Here is a 12,906-nt window from a genome sequence, read left to right as displayed (position 1 = left end):
ACACCATCAGGAGTCTCGTCAATCTCATTAGGAGACCCGTCTACAGGCGCAGAATAATGAACCTGAAATAACATATAAACAATTTAGTTTAGATTTATACTAAACTAAACATGAAATAAACAATAATTAATAAATCATTTTATTTTATTGTAAAAATCAAACTTGTGTGTCGACGACCTCACCCGAGAAAGGCCGGTGAGAGGCTCCCCGAACGGTCTCTGAGCGGGCCCCGAGCCGTAGGCGGGAGCCGGAGATGGGTCCATAGGCGTAGAAGAATGAACCTGAAATAACATATAAACAATTTAGTTTAGATTTATTCTAAACTAAACATGAAAGAACATACAAAAAAATAATTAATAAATTATTATATTCTAAAAATCAAACCTCTGTGTCGACGGCCTCCTGAAATGCCTAGTGAGAGGGCTCCTGAGCGGCCCCCGGAGCAGGAGATGCAAATGGTACCATATTAAACACGAAGTCCTCGAATATGGCGTCGCTCACCGAGACGCTCAAAGTCATGTGCCTATCGCATACCAGTCTCGGCAAGCTCAATCATCCGTCTTTCGCGCAGATTCTGTTGTCTCGGGAACTCCGTACGGGCAATGCTTTCATAGCGCATCTTCTGAACGGTCCGTACCTGCATATATTTGTAAATATTAACAAATGAATAAATTTGTAAAGTAGTACATAAGACGATGGATTAAGTTTAAGACCAATAAAATTTACCAGCGCCTCATACGCTTCTGCGAGAGCTACATATCTTAGGCCATCTGGACGACGCCTACAGGGATTGCCAATATGATGCGAGTGATCCGTACGTACCATTTCATATACACACGGATCGAGTGTCTGTGTCCGATAACATTAGTTCGTCGTCCCCCATCCCAACTCTCCGGGACTGCTCGCCGCGTATGGAGCGCCCACGCATCATCGATGCCCGCACGCTCGTCCCTCACATAGTGGTCGTGCGCCCAATCCGTAGTTGCCGGTATATTCTGTACATACCCAAACTGTTGTAACACGCGGTCGGGCGCGTGGTACTCAACGATATCCATATGTATCAATGGACACCGTGACATCCATATGTCTTACTAAGTCACAAAATGCGCGGCCTCATCCAAAAATATGATCATACAACGTCCATAAAAATTACGTAAAAAAGAATTGAACTAATTAACAATAAAAGACTAAAATAGTAGCTATGTGGTCTAAAGTGTAGATCCAAAATATGAACATACGAAATGCTGCGTTGTCATGGTAATTAGTATCCAAACGGGAGAAGGGCCGGTGTGTCTCCGCACACGGCATGCCTCGCGACCGTCTCCGCGCCTATGGCATCGACACAGCAAGATATTCAGCGGGAGGGTGAGTTGGTATGGGCTGAAAAAGTCTCAACCTAGTCCACACCCATATCTTATATAGTCATTTAAAAAATGTTTTATCAATCGTCGTTTTAAAAAAAATTGTGCTTAATTACACACACTTAAATATATTACCCGAAGGAGCGAGCAAAATGCGGGGACCTGCACCCTCGTGCCCCGTAGAACATCGGCGAATCCTCGGCATATAGCCCGGCACGGCGCGCCAACTAAGCATCCCAACTCGGCGAGATCGTCGATATACCGAAGATACCTCGAGCTCACATGTGAACCCGTTGTTCGGGAACAAGATGGCCGAATATGATGATGTATAGACGCGCACGTCGATCAACATTAGCCTGAGGCGTGTCCTCTCCAATCGGATGCTGCATGTCTCTGAGGCGCAAGTGAGCATAAAAGGCCGATAACAAAAGCCGACTCTGGCCCGAAATATCACCATCCTGAGCCGCGAAACCGGTGAGCCTAGTCAACTCATCCCGCTGGGCGGCGGCCATCGAGGGCTCCTCGATATACGATAGCGTCCATGCCCATAACAGCCCGCCCGTGGCCTCCACACCTGGAGATGTCCAGGCGCTTTCGCGCCCGGTGCGGAGATGGAAATGTGTGCGTGCGGTTCGCCGCTCTCGATCAAGGCCGCCCGCGCGACCTGTCGTCTTTGTCAGGCAAGCTTTGGCCTTGCGGTGAATGCCGCCCACGGCCCAATGTAGTATGTCGGACACGAGGATGTGGGGGTGAGCGACTGAGATCTCCCATCATCTCGGCCCGCCGGGTACGGACACAGCTCGGGGTTTGCCAGGTCGGATGTCCGTATATCTTGCGACCTATGCTGCGAGGCCGAAGATATGGTACCTGCGGTTGAAGGGCCTAGGATCGAGGGGTGGTGATCCGTACATTTCTGCGCGTTTTAAATCAATCATTAAAAAGTAGTATTAGTTATGTAATCTTTTATCGAAAATTATATTAAGGGTTTTCAATCCTAAACTACCGGTTATCAATCCTAAACTAAGGGTTATCAATCCTAAAATAAGGGTTTTCAATCATTAACGAGTAGTATTAATTATGTAATCTTAACTAATTAACAACAAATAAACAAAAAAAAAAAAAGGGGGCAGTTACGCAAAAAAAAAATGCGCAAAACTTTTTTTCCGAAATCCGCAACGACTACACAATGACCATGCTTAGGGTAATAATATATTTAACAATGTAATAGAAAAATTCGTAGAAATACATAGATTGAAGCTTTTTTGAGTTTTCCAAATGAGTTCTACGTCAGTTTCTATTCCGAAATCCAACCTGAAGAACTTATTCCTGGGCTCGATATACTTAAGAATATTGACTTTCAGGTTGAAAAAACGCGAAAACGACGTTTTGGGGTTGGACCACCGAATTGCCCTTTAATGGCGGGTCTTTTTTTTTTTTTTTTTTTTTTTTTGAAACTGGGGCCGTGGTGGGGAAGGAGAGTCTAGGCGAGTTTTGTTGGCTTTTTCACACGAAAATTCGTGCGTGAAACTTAGTTATGTGTTTTTTTTTTTTTTGTGCTATTTTAGTTCAACTTTTTTTTTTTTTAACCTACAAAAGTCGGGGCCTCAACTGACTCTACAAGTTTCTAAAAGAGACTTTAGTCGACTTACCTCTCCAATTAAACACGTTTCAAAAGCTTGTATATTTTCCCACAAAAAGGTGCAATTGAGATTTTTTTTTTTCTAAAAAAAGGAATGTCATTCACTTGACCAAACGGAGCAGTTGAGATGAAAACCAAAAGCAGTTCCTCCACCATCTCCGCCCATGGACGGCAGCGCTCTAGATGTAGTGAAAGAATTAGTCCACCGTTTACTTTCCTTAAACCCTATTTCAGATCAACAATACCAGCAATCCTTACGTTACGCAATTCGAATACTGTCAAGTCACATGACACCTTCAATTACAGTCGATGAATCCGCCGCAATGGTTGAATCAATTAAGCGCAAATTAGCTACACAAGATAAATCATGTGATGCCCTCACTTTTGCTGACGTGTACACCAAATTCTCATCGAAAACCGGGCCCGGTAGTGTTAGGAACAAATGGGCTCTGCTTTATTTGCTTAAAACTGTATCTCAAGATAGGAAAATAGCTCAGTCTAATGGGTTTTATGGTGGTTTGTGAATTTTCCCAAGGAAGAAAATGAGGTATCGGAGGATGTTTTAGTGAGGGATGTGTTGTATGCTTGTCAAGGGGTCGATGGGAAGTATGTAAAGTATGATGAGAAAGCGGATGGATATGTGTTGCCTGATTGGATCAAAGTTTCAACAAGTGTTGTGAGTAAGCTTTGCGAGCTTGGATGGTTGTTTAGGAAAGTTAAAGGGTATATCTCGGAAAGTATGTAGGCACAGTTGGACAAGCGTTTTGTGCTGCATTGCAAGATGAGCTTTCGGGGTACTATAAACTGTTGGCTGTGCTCGAAGGGCAGGCGATGAATCCGATACCGTTGGGTTCGGATTCATGTTCAGGGAATTATATGTCTTTAAGGAGATTGTTGGTTTGGTTTGCTGAGCCAATTGTGAAGATGAGATTGATGGCTGTTTTAGTTGATAACTGTAAGAGCTTGAAGGGTGGAGCAATGGCTGGTGCAATTCACATGCATGCTCAGCATGGGGATCCACTTGTTAATGATTTCATGAAAAGGTTTGCGTCGGGTGTGTTCTCCTCTTTTTGAAATAGTGAGGAGATGGGTTCTTGAAGGAGAGCTCGAAGATATATTTTCCGAGTTTTTCGTTGTGAGTCAACCTGTAAAAGATGGGTCACTTTGGAGAGAAGGTTACCGCCTTCATGCTGCCATGCTTCCTGCATTTATTTCCCAGTCTCTTGCCAAACAGATTTTGAGAACCGGTAAGTCAATCAACTTTCTCAGAGTTTGTTGTGATGATCGCGGTTGGGCTGATGCTGCAACAGAAGCAGCAACAGCTGTTGGAACTACGACCACGAGAGGAAGTCTTGGTTATGGCGAAACTGATGCACTTGAATCTTTGGTAACGGAAGCAGCAAAAAGAATCGATAAGCATTTACTTGAACTCATGCACAAAAGGTACAAACTCAAGGAACATTGTCTTGCCATTAAGCGTTATTTGCTTCTTGGTCAAGGTGATTTTGTACAATATCTAATGGATATTGTGGGTCCGAGCTTTCCGAGCCAGCTAATACTATCAGCTCATTTAAGCTTGCAACTTTATTGGAGAGTGCTATCACGTCGTCTAATGCTCAGTATGATGGTTGTGATATACGAGCTAGATTAAGGGTTAAGATGATGCCACATAACACTGGAGATAGAGGGTGGGATGTATTTTCTTTGGAATATGATGCAGGTGTTCCTTTGAATACAGTTTTTACAGAGTCCGTAATGACAAGATTTCGAGTTTTCAATTTTTTGTGGAAGCTCAGAAGAGTAGAACACGCTCTAACTGGTACTTGGAAGACAATGAAACCAAATTGTGTCACTTCCCATTTCTTCTCCAAGTTGCCACAAGCTGTTAAGTTGCAGTTGATTTTGACATCAAGAAAGTGTCAAGTTCTTTGGGATGAGATGAATCACTTTGTTTCTAATTTGTTGTACTACATCATGTTTGAAGTTTTGGAGGTCCCATGGTCTAATCTTGTGAAAGAAATGGAATTATCTAAAGACCTTGATGATCTTCTTGCAGCGCATGAAAAGTATTTGTTTTCAATTTTAGAGAAGTCTTTGCTCGGAGAACGTTCTCAGGATCTTAACAAGACTCTCTTTGTTTTATTTGACCTAATACTGCGCTTTCCAAGTCTTGCAGATCGACTCTATGAAGGCATTAATGAACTGCAATCAAGGTATTGATCTTTTCCCTCCATCTCTAATACTCCCGTTGCAATTTGTATGTCCTACTTACCTTTCTACCGTTTTAAAAGAATGTCCACTTTCTATATTTAAGAATCCTTTACACCCAATATCCTACACGCATATTTAAGGCAACAAGATTCAAAGATCTTGGTACATTACACATCCTTAGCTTGACCACAAGATTCAAAAGTCTTGTCTTTATTTTTTTAAAGCTGTGCGTTTAATCAAACTGAAAGAAACAAATTGAAAGGAGTATTATAAATTTAGATTTTTTTTCTTGTTTAATGTTTGTAACAGCTTGTATCTCCTCATAAATTACAGGACAACTGCAGAAACATCAATTAACTCTTGCGATAAAGTCAAATCACGGGGACAATCAAATGATAAATCTTCAGAACCCGGGTCATGGCTTGGTGAAGGCCGAAAGACTTTAACTCAACGGGCTGGAGAATTTCTCAGAAATATGGGAAATGATATAGACGCGATTGGAAAGGATTATGCAACCGTCTTTGAGGGTTTTATTTCAAAGTTGCCCATGCAGCAGCACATTGATTTGAAGTTTCTCTTGTTTAGGCTCAACTTCACTGAGTTCTATAGTCAGTTACAGCCAATTACAAGAGGGAAGCTTTTCTAGCGTCGTGTCTATTACACTTTCTGATTTGCAGTTTCAAATTCGCGGTTGCTCTTTCATCACCTGCATACAGTTATAGGGAGGAAGATCTGTGCGACCCAGCATCTATCACAGATGTTTCATCACCTTGGACACGATGAAAGACCACTTGTTGGCCACTCTAGCCCAGGCCTTAGGAGTTTGGATGTCATTGTTTGGCTTTAGGCGGTATATCTCCTCGCATCATTTGGATTTTCCCGATAGTTTTTCCACATCAAATTCTCTCCATTGTCCGTTTACGGCACTTTTCCAACACAGGTGTTGGTTGGTGCATTCTTGATTGAGGAGACGGGTATACTGATATTACTAACCATCATGCAACATTGTAGGTCTGTTTGGGGTTCTATTTGTTTATTTATTTTTGCTCTTTTTCGCTGCTATTAGTAAGCGGCCTGAAGCTTGTATATCTGTAATATAGTGTTTGTTCGTCAATTGGTAAAAATTGACCAACCAATCAGCTTTTCGTTTTTCAGTTGCTTGTACTGTGTAAGTGATTAGGAGATGTGTGCTGCTTCATTTGTCATTGCTTTTGTTGAAATGGACATTTTTTTAGTTTTATCTCTTTTATGTAAACATATAAGCAAGTATCTGTCAACTTCTTACAGAAAGAATGGATGATTCGTTCTGGTACAAGAATATGTTAATAGTTCGTACTATATATCTGAACTTGCAGCAAGCTAAACCAAAATAAGTCTTGAATCATTTTTTTCAGAGGAGGAAGACTTTTAATGAAACAATTAAATATATAAGCTCTATGTTGTATGTGGTTCCATCCATGGGACACGGAACAAAAATACCTTAAAAAAAAAAAAATTTGAACCAAAATACCCCAACAAAAAAAAGGTTACCAAAGTACCTTTAGCGCAGTATTTTACTGCGCTAAAGCACTTAACCGTAACGGTACCGTTAAGTGTTTTAGCGCAGTATAAAGGAGCTGTCATCTCTCCCCTATAACGCAGTATTTTACTGCGCTATAGATAGTTGGGTTTCACCTATAGCGCATTATTTTTTATGCGCTATGGTAGTCCGCCATTTTCCATTTCACTCCTTTTTACGTAGTTTAGCCGTATATTAATCATGCTTTGATACTCCGAAACTTCAATATTTTATATAGAACCCTACTTATATTTGTACAATTAATAAGATAGGCTCAATACATAAAGAATACGCAATACTTTGGATTGTCGTTTTAGTGGTTGAAAAGTGCTCGAAGTCCTTTTTTGTTTGAAGACTTGTAGTCATTAGCTTTACGTTATTTATCTTTTAAGGTTTCGTCTTATTTTTAAATTAATGCTTAACTTTATTTCGAACGTGTCACCTTTTTTTTTTTTTTTTTTTTATCAATTTAGGATGTGAAACTATAAACAATAATAAAAACTAAGATAATATGTACAAATATGCAAAAAAATATATAATATTTACGATAAATTGTATAACACTAATGTATATACACTATCGTGGATGGGTCCCACATGTAGTATGCCGAGACTATCCCTAGGCCCAAGGCTCATGCCATCCCCACCGCCCTCGCCATCGTCTCCATCGTCCTTCTTCCTTAATAACCTGGACGCTCCAAGTCACATCATCTCCTTCTTCCCAGCCCCGTGCGTCCTTGACTAGAACGTGCTTCTTCGGGATCTGTTCCACCGGCACGCTCGAACCTCAGCCGAGCCAGGGTCCTGAGACTCAACCACTTCCTCGTGCTGGAGTCGCCACCTCGTGCGCCGAAGGATGAACCTGAAAAGATATAATAATTAGTACCATTTCTTATTTATATTGAATACATTAACGTTATTTATTTAATCAAACCACGTGTGTCAAACGGCGCCCGAGTAGTTCCCGAGATGGGTGTGTAGGCTCCTCGGGGGTGTGGTGGTGAATATAAGGTAGTCTCTCGGACGAGATGTCGTTCGAAGTCCAAGTAAAGGTTATAAAAATTAAATAAATATTTACCTTATATTGAATAAAAGTAGCTTTAAGTAAAAAACTTACATGCGCCCCCGCAGTCTCACGAGAAGACACCCCTCGGCCGACGAGAATGCTCCCCGAATGGGTCGCTCCCGTGGACCCACCGGCGCCGAATCCTAAAATATCAAAATAACGAAATAATAAGTAACATACATATTTAAAATAAGTACTTTTTAAATAATCAAATATATATATTAAATATTGACCTTATGTTGAATAAAAGAAATTTTAATAAAAAGCTTACCGTGGCTCAAAATGGTCGTATGGGAAGACACCACCGGCTCGGCCGGACCCATGAGAAAACGCTCGAGTGGGTGGCTCGTGACCCCGTAATCCTAAAATATAAATATTACTAAATAATGAAAACACACATATATATATATATATATATATATATATTTAAATAAATAATTTAAATGAACAAATAAGCATTTTAATTACTAACCGGATCAAAAACTCATCGAAGTCAAGAATTTCGGGTCCCTCTAAATTCCTCATAGGCCGCTCATCGCCAAATGAAGCCGCGTAACGCCGCCCAATCAACGTTATCACGCTCCTCCATGTATGCATTCCGCTCGCCGTGATGACGACCCGGTATCTCGGCAAGCAAGAGCGCCGCGTAAACGTAGGTGAGTCCCGGAGTGAGCCGCCACCGCCCGGAACGGCCGCGGGACGGACTAGACCGTGAACGCCCTTCCGGAATGGGATCCGCCTCATCCGCCCTCATCTACCGACGGTGTCCTCCACCACTGTGTCCTCTCTTGCGGCGACCGCCGCGGCCCCACGCGCGCACGCATCCCCGAGAAGACGTCGTCCTCTCGCGCACGGCCGCCTCGCTCGGGAGCAACCCCCTCCCTCCTCCCGGCGCCGCTCGATAGTCAACCTCCGGACAGGCTCCTCCCTCGCGCCTAATCTCGCCCTCGCCCTCGCGGACACCATCCTCCGATATCCGTACCATCTCCGCCGCAAGCCCCGCAAGCCCGTGGGTAAGGCATATGCTCTAACCCCCAACATGCGTAAACGTTGTACGGCCACCACCGTATTTGTGTTCAACGTAAAAAAAAAGTTATTTTTTAAAACGTAACATACAATGCGATTAAATAAATCTAAATACGATAAACTTACCAATGCCTCGTCTCGCCCGGCGAGTGCCGAGTATCCTACATCCCTGGGGGACGCAAAAGCCGGGTCGTCGATCAATCGGCGGTGATACGATGATACCGCCGCATGTGTCGTCGAACGGGAGTCAAATGGCCGACCACGCTAAAGCGCCCGCTCAACCCTGTTCTCCCGGACCCGTGAGCCGAACATCCATGAAAGCGTAAAAATCATCATCAACGGCGGCCGATCGTCCCGCTTAGTAGTGTCGGAGCTCATGACGGACGTCGGGGGTATACTGTGTATGCCCAAACGTCATAACACACGCCGGCATGTGCTCCTCTTACGATGTGTGTGTATCAATGGACACCGCGACATCCAAACCCCCCCCCGACCGCTACTTGCGTAAGGCAAACCATCTAATATAGCAACAAGATTGTCCATATAAATAAACGCATAACATATACATACAAATCGATCACCAAGTCGAAAAGACGTTTAATTAAATTATTAATGTAAATTTCAATTATTTTACCGCATCGTCCGATTAGCGTGATCAAGTTGGTCCCGAATGGTAGAATATTGTGCGCGTATCCACATCCCGATCAAAACCCGCCGTCCACCTCCTCGCATAAGGCATGTCAATGTCGAGGCGATGCCTAGGTACGGCCGAAAAGGCGCATCTCTCCCATGCCCATAACCGTACAGCGATATTAGAAAATACGATTTTTAAGTCGTCTTTCGTTAGTTTTTTCTACATTAAGGAAGGCATACTTAAAATATTTCCTGGAGAACAAAGAAAAATCCACACACATCCGTGACAACTCCAACAGACGCCGCACAGTATCCGTAAAGATACGCCAAAACGACCCCACCTGTAGTCTCCCAAGCCATTCCAAATGCTCCAAGAAAACCAAATAACTTAAGTTCGACAAAGGCACCCGATGAATTCGGGAACAAGATGCCCCGAATATAATAACAGATACAAACGGCATGACGATCAACGGCCGTCTGGGTGCCGTCATCAACCGGATCAAGACCCTCCAAAAAGTGCGAGTGCACTAATCCGAACCCGACTGCCCCGAAATGCGGCCCCGGGCAACAGCACGAAGGGGTGAGCCTAGTCAACTCGTCGCCCACGTCCCATCAGAGGAGGCTCGCATCAGAAAGTGTATAATAGCTCTCCATCTACCCGCAATCCAAAGAGGACCTCCACATCCCGAAGTTGTAATCGTGGCCTCACCAAAGGCGGGAAGCGGTACGTGTCTGCCTCCACCGCTCAACCATGGTTGCGACGAGCGCTCAATCATGTTGTACGACCAACGGACACGCAACGGTAAATGCCGCCCCGAAATAATATCTCCAAGACGCAAGTGGCGGGGTGCTGCGTAAAAGAGCCCAAGCTCTCTCGGCCTACGGGCGAGCAAGTAGACATCCCTATAGTACCGACCTATAATAAGTCGATCTGACGATGATTGTCTTCAGAAAGACAATACCGATCTATCGTAGGTCCCCGGTGAACGAGGGCCCCGCGCGAGCATCGGGCCGGGGGAACATCGGGCCCAGGTGGGAACATTCGGATCCATGAAAGAGTCCGGTCTGTAGGTACAAAACTAAATTAGTCATTATTCTTGAAACGAAAGATAAATTATATTAACTAATTAATAATTTGTAGGGAATATGTGAATTATGTAGTATTATATCTTGTGAATAATTAAGACGGGATATGCGAAATTTAATATGTGATAGTAAGGACACATATGTGATGGCAAAGACTTTTTTGAGAATCATCTTAAGTTAATTAGTTTGAGAATCGAAATTCAGCATTAATATTTTTTTAGAACTCTATTTTGAATATGTGATATATTTTTAGTTGACCAAATAACTAACACGGCTACGATAAAATTAGACTAAAAGAGTATATTCGTCGACCACATATTTTTCTACATACTTTACATTTTTATCGTTAACTTATGTATTTATGAAAAGAAGTACTTAACTATTCTTTTTTGGATAATTTTTTTTATTTAACATATATATATTCACGCTTTTAAAATTATATAGCTAACAATTCATAATCATTTACAACTTATCCGGATGGTTGTTACCTATTGTATTATATTATGTTGTTAATTTAAATACAATGTTTGTTTTTGATTGTTACTTTTTTAGATAATCTTTACATTTTTATCGTTAACTTATGTATTTATGAAAAGAAGAACTTTAACTATTCTTTTTTAGATAATCTTTTTTTATTTAACATATATATATTCACGCTTTTAAAATTATATAGATAACAATTCATAATCATTTACAACTTATCCGGATGGTTGTTACCTATTGTATTATATTATGTTGTTAATTTAAATACAATGTTTGTTTTGATTGTTACTTTAATATTATTTTTATGTAACGACGAAAGGTCCATTTTATGTAACCATTGATTTGGTCCTATACAATATGACACAATACGAAAAAATGTCAAAATAATACATAACAATCATCCAATCAAAGTGTTAACAACATAATAATTCATTACCAATCAATTTCTTTCAATTCATAAACAATATTTAACAACTAATAAATTCATAATTAATATTTAACAAAATAATAATTCATTAACAATTCATAAATAATTAACAAATTAACAACTCATAAACATTTAACAAATTAACAATTCATAAACATTTAACAAATTAACAATTCATAAACATTTAACAAATATTGAATTAAACCAAAAAAAAAAAAAAATCGAAATGTGGCAAAAGCCACGCTCAAATTGAAAAAGAACAAAAAAAAATTGTGTTTTTTTTTTGAAACATAGCAAGGATTAAATGTTAAGCATGCTTAGAATATAATGTATATAACAAAATAATAACAAAAGTTCATAGTAAATAACCTTAATCGAAGATTTTTTGTAGAATTATTTAATCGAGTTCTACGCCGCTTTTCTCCAAAATTTGAACTTAATCTGCCTCCTCGACTTGAATATACCGAGAATCTAAACTTTCCTGATTTAAATTTAATAGAAAGTGACGTTTTTGGAAGTGGGACCACCTCTTTTTCTCCGTCAATGGCGGTTTCTTTTTTTTTAAAAACCACCGGAGGGACCCGGTGGAACCCGATGGGTTTATGTTGAAGAGTATAACGCAACATTTTATCAATATAAGATAACCGCTATAAGTATAACGAGACAAGAAAATATCTTTTACCGCGTTATAGAGATATATATTAAGAAAACTTTTTAGCGCAAAAGAAAATATTGCGCTAAAGGTACATTGGTAACATTTTTTTTTTTTGTTGGGGTATTTTGGTTCAAAAAAAATTTTTTTTAAGGCATTTTTGTTTCGGGTCCCCATCCATGTACCAAGGATGTGGTCTAGTGGTTAATGAAGTGGATTGAGTATCATGAGGTCTCAGGTTTGATTCCCAGCAAATACAAAACACTAGGTGATTTCTTCCCAATTGTTAATTTGAGGCTTTAAAGCAATATCCTTTAGATTATACGGTTAACTTAAAATGCAAGAGAGAGTAGGCGTATCTGAAGAATACTCCCTATCCATTTTATGCGATATTATTACTTCTTGAAAAATACATCTTTTAAAATAAATAAAAAGTTCAAACATTCTCTAAGTAAGCGTTTGGCCATGGAAATCAAATATTTTTCACTTTATTTGGTATTTTAGAGTTGGAGTTGAAGATGTAGTTGTGTTTGGTTATAGTTTTTACAAATAATATTTGGTTGTTTTAATGTATTGAAAGTGAAAACAAGTTTTTTGGTATTTTTCAAATTCCATTTGGAATTTCCATGGCCAAGGGTTGATTTTCAAATAAAGTGAAAACGTTTTTTGAAAAAAAGTGAAAAATTTTCATGGCCAAACGGGCCCTAAATATTTAAACGAAAGAAATTTGTAGTTTGGAAATCTAGAATGGCTTAATAGCTAAAA

The 12,906-nt window shown here is 40.4% G+C and overlaps 1 pseudogene; it reads left to right on the top strand.

Moving 5' to 3' along the window:
• The first annotated feature begins 3,164 nt into the window (after nt 1-3,164).
• Nucleotides 3,165-6,365, top strand: LOC132039235 (gamma-tubulin complex component 3-like; annotated as a pseudogene).
• The last annotated feature ends 6,541 nt before the right edge of the window (nt 6,366-12,906 follow it).

This window comes from Lycium ferocissimum, chromosome 12 (assembly GCF_029784015.1).
Source record: "Lycium ferocissimum isolate CSIRO_LF1 chromosome 12, AGI_CSIRO_Lferr_CH_V1, whole genome shotgun sequence".
NCBI lineage: Eukaryota > Viridiplantae > Streptophyta > Magnoliopsida > Solanales > Solanaceae > Lycium > Lycium ferocissimum.
The sequence above is the reverse complement of the archived record's forward strand: the minus strand, read 5'-3'. Positions and strand labels throughout refer to the sequence as shown.